Source organism: Bidens hawaiensis, unplaced genomic scaffold (genome assembly GCF_021521415.1).
Source record: "Bidens hawaiensis isolate Kalapana, Puna unplaced genomic scaffold, B.hawaiensis_p1.1 tig00006085_1, whole genome shotgun sequence".
NCBI lineage: Eukaryota > Viridiplantae > Streptophyta > Magnoliopsida > Asterales > Asteraceae > Bidens > Bidens hawaiensis.
The window spans coordinates 938,733-948,374 of record NW_027491404.1 but is presented as its reverse complement, the minus strand read 5'-3'; positions in this window follow the sequence as shown (position 1 = coordinate 948,374).

Genomic DNA, 9,642 nt, shown 5'->3' with positions numbered 1-9,642 from the left:
TGTGTTTATTGTTTTTGTTCGGTGGAACTATAAATCCTAGTCTATTTGGCATCCCCTTATAGCAAGGTGTCATTAACGTAATGCAATTAACGATAACTATGAAATCCTAGACTATTTGGCATCCCCTTATAGCAAGGTGTCGCTAACGTAATTCTATTTATCCAAGTTATTGCTCTTATTTATTGTTTTGTATACAAGTTTTGTGGTTTTTCTTACTATATAAATATGTGCTCAAACTTATGAATTGTTCACCAACCTTTGTGTTGATAAACTTTATTTTATGAAATGTTACAGGTTTGCATCTAGGTTGATTATGGAGTTTGGAGAAGAAAAACGTCACAAATACCTCTAGGATATTAGCAAAAATGAACAATATTTGATTTGCTATACTTTGTTATATGTTGTTGTATTTGAATTATGAATATTTTGAGTTGTTTAACAAATTGTTATATTGGTTCGGTTTGGTTGGTACGTTAGTTATTAAACTAGAGGTCTCGAGTTCGGGTCATCCTAGATCGGTTTTTGGTATTGTTTTCTTGTTATACTTAATAAATTTATTATTACTATTAATATTAACATAAATACGTAAAGATTATTATTATTATCATTATTATTATTATTAACTAGATTATTATTAGTATTATCATTATTATTAACAAGATTATTATTATTATTATTATTATTATTATTATTATTATTACTATTATCTTTTAACAAAACTATTATTATTATCATTATTATTATAAATATTAAAGTTGTTATTAATATTATTAAAGATCATATTATTATTATCTTCTTATTATTATCATTAATTATTAGCAATAATATCATTATAGTTATTTTGTGAACTCGTTTAGAAATCGAACCAACATCGTGTATGGTAACATTATTTACTATCAACATTACTTATTATTATTACTATTTTATCAACAACACTTTAAATTTATACCAAGATTTTATTCTTTAACTATTATTAATAGTATTATTAATAATAATTATTGATATAATTATTATACGATATTAGTATTATTAGTAATAGTTATGGTTATTATCATTAACTTATATATCTATATACATATATATATATATATATATATATATATATAACATATTTTAAAATCATTATTATCATTTTTATCTTTAACATTAATAATATTATTATAAACTTTATTATCAGTTTATTTTTATACAACTAAGCTCTTGATTTAAAACTAGTCTTGTTTTCTTTTAATATTGGTTTAACTATTTAAAAGCCCAATAAAATAATATTATTTTATTTTAATTGTCATTTAAGTACGAGTCTCTAACCATTAACAAATTAACTGATAATCCGATTTACAACCGAACCATCCCATTCATTGTTTCCAATATAGTTTCATTATGGTTTCAAGTTCATTAATATATTTTATTTATTCGTTTTCAATTAGCTTTCAAGTCGGATTCGTTCGTTTCGTTTACAAGTTTTCTATATGTCGATCACTTATTTAGTTTCTCAATTCATCAATCGATGTGAGTACTTTCATACCCCTTTTTTCCATCTTTCGTTTTGGGGTGACATTTCATACTTATCAAACTAAATGCTTTATATACTTGAATCTTAAACCCACAAACGTGATTGTATACTTTACTTGAATAATTGCTCGATTTGGTGTTCTATGCTTACATGCTTATATGCTTATGTGTTTATCGCTTTTGGATGGTGGAACTATAAATCCTATACCATTTGGCAACCCCTCATGGAAAGGTATCGTTAACGTAATGCAATTAACGATAACTATTAAATCCTAGACTACTTGGCAACCCCTTGTAGCTAGGTGGTGCTAATGTGATTAGCAATTGTCAATAAAATGCTAAACTATTTGGCAACCCCTTATAGTTGGATGTCGCTAACTTGTTAGCGATAACTATTTTATCCAAGTTTATAGCTATTATTTATGGTTTCGTATACATGTTTTGTGGCTTTTTATTACTATATTCTTATATGCTCAAACTTATGAATTGCTCACCAACCTTTGTGTTGACAAACTTTATTTTATGAAATGTTACAGGTTTGACTTTTGTTGACTAGAGAACTTGACGAGAACGTTACCAAGACTATTAGGATAATAGTAAAACGAACAATATAATTGCTATTTGTATTCAACTTGTTTGTGTGGACAAGATGTGTTGTTTATTGATTTGTTGAAATAAAATGAGTTGATTAAATATTGTCACTTTAAATAGTGTCTTGTGTATTTGTCCAATCACGTTGCACCCCGACATGTTCCGCCGCCTTTGGTCGGGGTGTGACAGTACTTTGGAGTGCCCATTGATGATTCAAGAGGTGGATTTTGTTGCTGGTCAGAACAGGTTGTCCAACAATTATAACAACAATTAGAATTTGAACACATACAAGAACCCGAATCAAAATAATTCCAATTGGTGTCCATCGGGTGCACCACCTGGTTTTCAAAATGCTTATAATCTAGGACAAGGTCAGTATTTTAATAATAATAATAATAATGGTACTATTCCAAAAAATAATGGGCAAGAATCGAGTGGTGGAATGGGACGATTAGAAGATATGATAAAGCTAATCCTGGAAAGAGATCAAGTTACACAGAAGAAGTTCACCGAGAATGAACTACTTTTTAACAACCAACAATCATCGTTACTTGACATTCAAAGGTCCGTTCGTGATATTGCTCGGCGTCTCGACGAAAGGCCTCAGGAACAGTTTTCAGTTACTACTCAGTCGAATCCGGCCGCTCAATTGAAAGCTATTACTACTCATAGCGGAAGGGTTTTGGGTCTCGAGTTAGTTAGAGAAATAGTTGAAGATGAAGAAGTGGTTGATGAAGAAATCGAGACGGAGGTTCCGGGTAAAATACAAGGTAAAACACCAATTATTGAACCACAAGTTGAGAAGAAGCCGGTTGAATTCCGGCCAACACATATCATTGATCTTGCTTATGTCCTATATCTCGCTCGTCTCAAGCATCAAAAGTTCACGAGGGAATACAGCCATTTTCTCAATATGTTCCGAAAGTTGAAAATCAGTCTTCCGTTTATTGAAGCTCTCCAACACATGCCAAAGTATGCGAAATTTTTGAAAGATTTGCTCAAGAGAAAAGATCGGTTGGGAGAGCTTTCATCTATTCCTCTTAGCAGGGATTGTTCGGCGCTAGTGTTGAATCCAGTCCAGGAAATGTTGTCGGATCTGGGTGTATTTACGATTCCGTGTATGTTTGGTAGTGATAAGATGAGTCAAGCATTGGCGAATTTGGGTGCTAGTATTAATCTTATGCCATACTCTGTGTATGAGAAGTTGGAGTTAGGCGAGCTTACATCGAGTCACATTTCGTTGTCATTAGCGGATCGTTCGGTTAAATATCTGCGGGGTATTATTGAGAATTTGCAAGTGAAAGTTGATAGATTTGTTTTCCCGGTGGATTTTATGGTACTTGATATGGAGGCCAACGAAAGGGTTCCCATTATTCTTGGTCGTCCGTTTTTGTGAACGACGAAGGCTCTTATTGATTTGTATGATGGGAGGATCACACTTCGGGTTGGTGATGAGAATGTTACTTATGATGTTGCTAGGTCAATGAAGCACCCGAGTGATCATGATGATTTTAGTGGTCTATGCCATTATGTTTATTTTCTTAACTCTTTTATTCCTTGTTTTGATTCATGTCTTGATTACATTTGTGGAGCCGATCTTGTTGGGATTGGTTTCGATGATGAGTTGAATGAAGAGGTAGTAGATGACGTTTCTTGCTTGGTGGAGATTATGGAGGTTAGTGAGGTAATTTGTGAGAAAGATGTAGAAATTCCCGCTCCGTTGGAATTAAAAGTTATTCTGTCACATTTGGAGTATGCTAATCTTGAAGAGGGTTCGAATTCGCCAGTTATTGTGTCTTCCAAGTTGACGGAGGAAGAAAAGTCAAAGTTGATATAAGTGTTGAATTTGCATAAGGGGCGATTGCATGGAGACTTTCGGATATTCAAGGTATTATTCCCGCTTATTACTCCCACCGAATTTTGATGGAAGATGAGTATAAACCGGTGGTTCAACCCCAAAGGCGTCTTAACCCAAACATGCAAGAAGTTGTCAAGAAAAGGTTCTAAAGTTGATGGATGCCGGAGTGATTTACCCGATTTTAGATTCTCAATGGATAAGTGCGACCCAAGTTGTTCCAAAGAAAGGGGGTATGACAATTGTTATGAATGAGAATAATGAATATATCCATCACGTACGGTTACCGGTTGGCGTGTGTGTATTGATTATCGGAGGTTTAATGATGCCACTCGGAAGGACCATTTTCCGTTGTCGTTTATTGATCAAATGTTGGAGTGTCTTGCAGGTCAGCAATTTTATTGTTTTCTTGATGGTTTTTTAGGTTATTTTCAGTTCCAATCGCACCAGAAGACCAAGAGAAGACGACTTTTACATGTTCTCCTGCCACTTTTCAGCGTTGTATGGTGGCCATCTTTCAGGATATGATTGAGACTTCCATGGAGGTGTTTATGGATGATTTTTTGGTTTACAGTAATTCTTTCGATTAGCGTTTGGGGAATCTTGAAAAGATGTTGAAGAGGTGTATTGAAACAAAGTTGATGTTGAATTGAGAGAAGTGTCATTTTGTGGTGACGGAAGAGATCGTGTTGGGTCATAAGATTTCAAGAGATGGTATAGAGGTGAATAAGGAGAAGATTTATACGATTAGTAGACGTCCTCCGCCGACAAGTGTCAAGGCTATACGAAGTTTTCTTGGTCATGCGGGTTTTTATCGCCGATTTATTAAAGATTTTTCCAAAATTACCCGTCCGATGATCCGACTACTAGAGAAAGATGTTCCTTTTGTGTTTGATGAAGAGTGTTTGATGAAGAGTGTTTGAAAGCGTTCAAGTTCTTGAATGCGCAACTTGTGAGTGCTCCCATTCTTATTTCACCCGATTGGAACTTGCCTTTTGAGCTCATGTGTGATGCAAGTGATTATGCAGTTGGGGTGGTTTGGGGGCAAAGGCTTGAGAAGCACTTTCATCCTATTTATTATGAAAGCAAGACGTTGAATGATGCCCAAGAGAACTACTCCACCACCGAAAAAGAACTTTTCGCCGTTGTGTTTGCATTTGACAAGTTTCGGTCCTATCTTGTGCTTTCAAAGACTACCGTTTTTACCGATCATTCAGCTTACGTTTTCTCTTTCATAAGAAAGAAGCGAAGCCTCGTCTTATATTGTGGATTCTTCTACTCTTAGAGTTAGACATAGAAATCAAAGACAAGAAGGGGGCGGAGAATGTAACGGCAGATCATCTCTACCGTTTAGAATATCCGAAGAGAGAAGAGATTCGTGAAGAAGAGACTGGAGATAGATTTCCACATAGGTCTATTGATTTTGTTGTGGCCGAAAAGCAAGGTATGTCATGGTTCACTGATTTTGCTAACTTTTTATCTAATGGCATTTTGTTGAAGGGAATGACTATGCAACAAAAAGAAGAAGTTTTTCCGGGATGTTACTCGGTATGTTTGGGATGATCCATTTCTTATCAAGATTGGCGGTGATCGGATTCTAAGAAGGTTTGTGAAAAGAGAAGAATGTTTGGATATCCTAAAACATGTTCTTTGAGGTTTGATGGGAGGTCATCATGGTGCGCATGCGATGGCCCCGAAGGTATTTGATTGTTGTTTTTATTGGTCGTCAGTTGTGAAAGATGCTATGGAGTTTGTTAAGACGTGCGATGCTTGTCAACGCACCGGTAATGTTTCATCTAAAATTTAGATGCCCCAAAACCCCATACAAAATCATGAGATTTTTTATGTTTGGGGAATCAATTTTATGGGACCATTCCCTGTTTCCAATGGTTACAAGTATATTCTAGTGGCGATAGATTATGTTTCCAAGTGGGTTAGAGCCCAAGCATTGGCCACCATTGATGCTAAAGTTGTTGTGAAGTTTCTCAAGAAGTTGTTTACTTGCTTCAGTACTCTGAGGGTGATTATTCGATCGAGGTACCCAGTTTTGCAACGCCATCATGGAGAAAGCATTGGCTCGTAATGGAGTTACTCATCGCACCTCTACCGCATACCATCCTCAAACGAATGGTCAAGTTGAGAATGCAAATAGAGGAGTGAAGAAAATTTTAGAGAAGACGGTGGGGATAAGTCGGAAGGATTGGTCGGAGAAATTGGATGATGTGTAATGGGCATTCAGAACCGCATATAAGACACCGCTGGGTACTACACCGTTTATGCTCGTTTATTGTAAAACTTGTCATCTTCCCGTTGAATTAGAGCATCGGGCATTTTGGACATTGAAGACGATTAATCTTGATTTTACTGAGGCTGCGAGGAAGAGATATTTTCAAATTCATGAGTTGGAGGAACTTCATGATGCAACGTATTCTCGATCGTTGGATATCAAAGAAAAGACAAAAGTTTTGCATGATCGAGGTTTGAAGAAGGTAAAGAGTTTAAGAAAGGTGATATGGTATCATTATTTAACTCTCGTTTGAAGTTATTTGCAGGTGAATTGAGATTAAAGTGGACGAGACCGTATTTGGTGAAAGAAGTTTTCCTGTATGGCGCGGTGGAGCTAGAGAATCCGGATAATGGAACGTCGTGGAAAGTGATTGGCCATCGTTTAAGGAACTATCTTGGAGGTCTGGAGGATTCAATCGAGGTGGAGGAAACTCCCCTCGATCCATCTAATTGAATCATCGAATGAGTTCTTGAGTGAAAATTCAAGTGTAGAGTTTGTATATTTTTATTTTCATTTGTATTTTTGCGTTTTTAATTTTCTTTGAGTCACTAACAATAGTTTTTTTTGTGTGTGTCGTTGAGTCGTTTCAAGGAATCATTACCATCATGGAGAGAGGATTTGACGAGAATTCAGAGGTTACATGTAAGTTTTGCAGGTTAAAATGACGTAAAATGGACATAAAAAGACTTGGTAATCTTTTGAAAAATTTTCTAAGGCATTTGGGGCACCAAAATCGAAAGTTTATGTAAAAAACACCTCGTCGCGCCGCGCGACGAGGTACACAAACCTCCCCGCGTGACGCGGGAAGAAAACGTAGCCAAGGGGAAGCTGCGCAGTGGGGTCAGGTCCCACCCTGGTTGCGCGGCGCGGCCATGGGTACCACCATCAGAATTTTTTGCAATTTTTCACCATATTATGCAATTTTTCCCACTTTTTTAAAATCCCCTTTCTCCCTCACCCAAAACCCACGAACCCTAACCCCCTTCTTCATCAAATCCACCATTTTTACACCCTTCTTCACCAAATTAAACCATAAATTGATCATAATATTATCACATTATCATAACCCACCATAAATTTTCATATATTCTTCATAATTCAAGTCACTTGCGCCACTCTAAAATTCTAAACTTTTGAAACTTTAATCCTTGTTTGCTTCACTTTAAGGTATGATTTCTTGTATTCTTGTACTTTTATGTATTATTAGGGCTAATTTTTGCTTTTATTTGGTTAGTTGGTTGTCGGGTTTGGTTAAGGACTAGTGTAGGAGTTAGTTTATAGGTGCGGGTTGGTAAGGTTTGGTACATTGCTTCAGTTTGTTTTGTTTTTAACTTTTGTATTTCCATTAGCTTTATTTGATAATCAACCGCTTGTTCGTACTCAATTTTTATTCGGATGAGTTCATTTTGAAATATTTTTTAATCCGGATTTCCAAAGTTTTTATTTTCTGTTTTTTAATAATTATTTTATTTTCTGTTATATTAAAAAAATCCGATAATTACAAAAATATTTTATTTTTATTTTTTAATTTACTTACTTCCATTGTTTGTTTGCTTGTCTATTTTTGTTTTTAGGATGTCGGATATGGATGTGTCTAAAGAAGCGGGAAAGCGTAAGAGAGGGCCGGTTCCGCACCCACGAGGCGGGCCAGCCGAGGTTGTCATTGCTAAGCCGAAAAGTCAATTTATTGAGTATCAAAACAAACCGATTGAAATGAGAAGAAAAAGTCAAAAGATCTGTGATAGTTCGTTGCTTCAATTTGCGGAAGATTCGGAAGAGTATACTCGGATGAATAATATTCTTAATTTGGATTCGCACAGTTTTAAAACTATTAATTGGAGTTTGTTGAATGTTATCTGTCAAAGAGAGCGAGTTGAGGAGTTGTTAGGGCCTAAGTTTAAGGAGATGATTTGTCTCGATGAGCCGCAATATAAAGAGTTTACTTTGGAATTTATTAAGTACTTTTCTATACAAAGATGGTAATTTTAATCAATTGAATACGGTTACGTTTTCCCTTGGTCGGAAGACGTATGATATGGATATATTTAGTTCGCGACCACGAGTGTTTTTTACTCGATAGTGGGGGTTCAGTTGCCGGAATTTAAGAGGAGTTTGAGGGGTGCTTTCAAGCACCCGAAACCGGTAAGTTTTACTAATGTTCAGTTGGCCACGTTTTGGGAGAAGATAGCAGTTTCTTTGTTTTCAGGTAGTGTGGTGAGCTCGGATATTCGAGACCGGTACTTCTTTATATTCCTCGCATTTTGGTGAACACGCTTATTGGTACAGGTTCGAGTGAGAATAAAGTTAATTGGTTGGATTTGTTTTGTATGTTGGCGATGGTGGAAAACGTGTCGGTTACTTATGCTAGTATTTTGGCGTGGTCGTTTCACCGCGCGAGACGAGGAGGAACAAAGAAAAGGTCAAAGCTTGATATGGGCTTGTATATCACGGTTATTGCTCGAAATTTGGGTGTTTTTCAATAGTTTAAACCGGGTTATATGAGAAAGGGGCCTGCGAGGGAATTTGTTGGACTTAAGGATTTGAGGAAAGCGAGGATTTTAAAGCTTAGTGACCCGCTAGAATTGGAAGATATTAAGTCGGGTCCACAGGTTCAGCCACCACCGGATTCCGAGGTTGCTCCGGCTATGAGCGCCATATTGCCTACACATCATCAGAGGTTCTTACATCGGTCTGAGAGTCCGGCTATGCAGTTTTCGGTTAAGGAGCCACGCCCCTAGACGTTTTCTGTTGAGTCATTGTATAACTGGAAGAAGTCCGATTTTGATCAGATGCGGTGGTATATGGCCGAACAATGTGATGACTTGAGGAGGATTATGAGAGAGAACCAGCAGAGGCAGGATGACACACCGAGACATCTGATGACTGGGCTGAACATCGGTTTACCCGATTATCTCCGACAACCTGATGTTGCGGGTCCGAGTGCTTCGAGTGCTTCAGGTGCTTTGGGTTATGGTTATAGGGCACCGTTTTATATGTTGGGTAACCCGGAGTTTATTAATGCGGAGCCGTATCGGATGTAAAACATAATTTAGAGGAGGAAGAAGAAGAAGAAGAAGAAGAAGAAGAGGATGAAGACTGAGTGTGGGGATGGCACATCAGCATTGGGAGTTTGTATCTTTTAGTTTATCTACTGTTCTTTTTATTTGTTATGTGCTGATATTGTTCTAAACTAGTTGGTTGGGTAGGAGGGTTGGATCTTGGTGACTATTTGAGACTTATGAGTAACTTTCATTTTCTAGATATTGTGTTTGATGTCACTTAGGTATGCGAAGAGGAGTGGTCATGTTCGTTCAGAAAGAGAGAATGAGTTGCTAAAACTTGGTGAGCGGTCGGTAAAGAAAGCACCCATGAAAATAGACTGGCTTATTGACAGTCT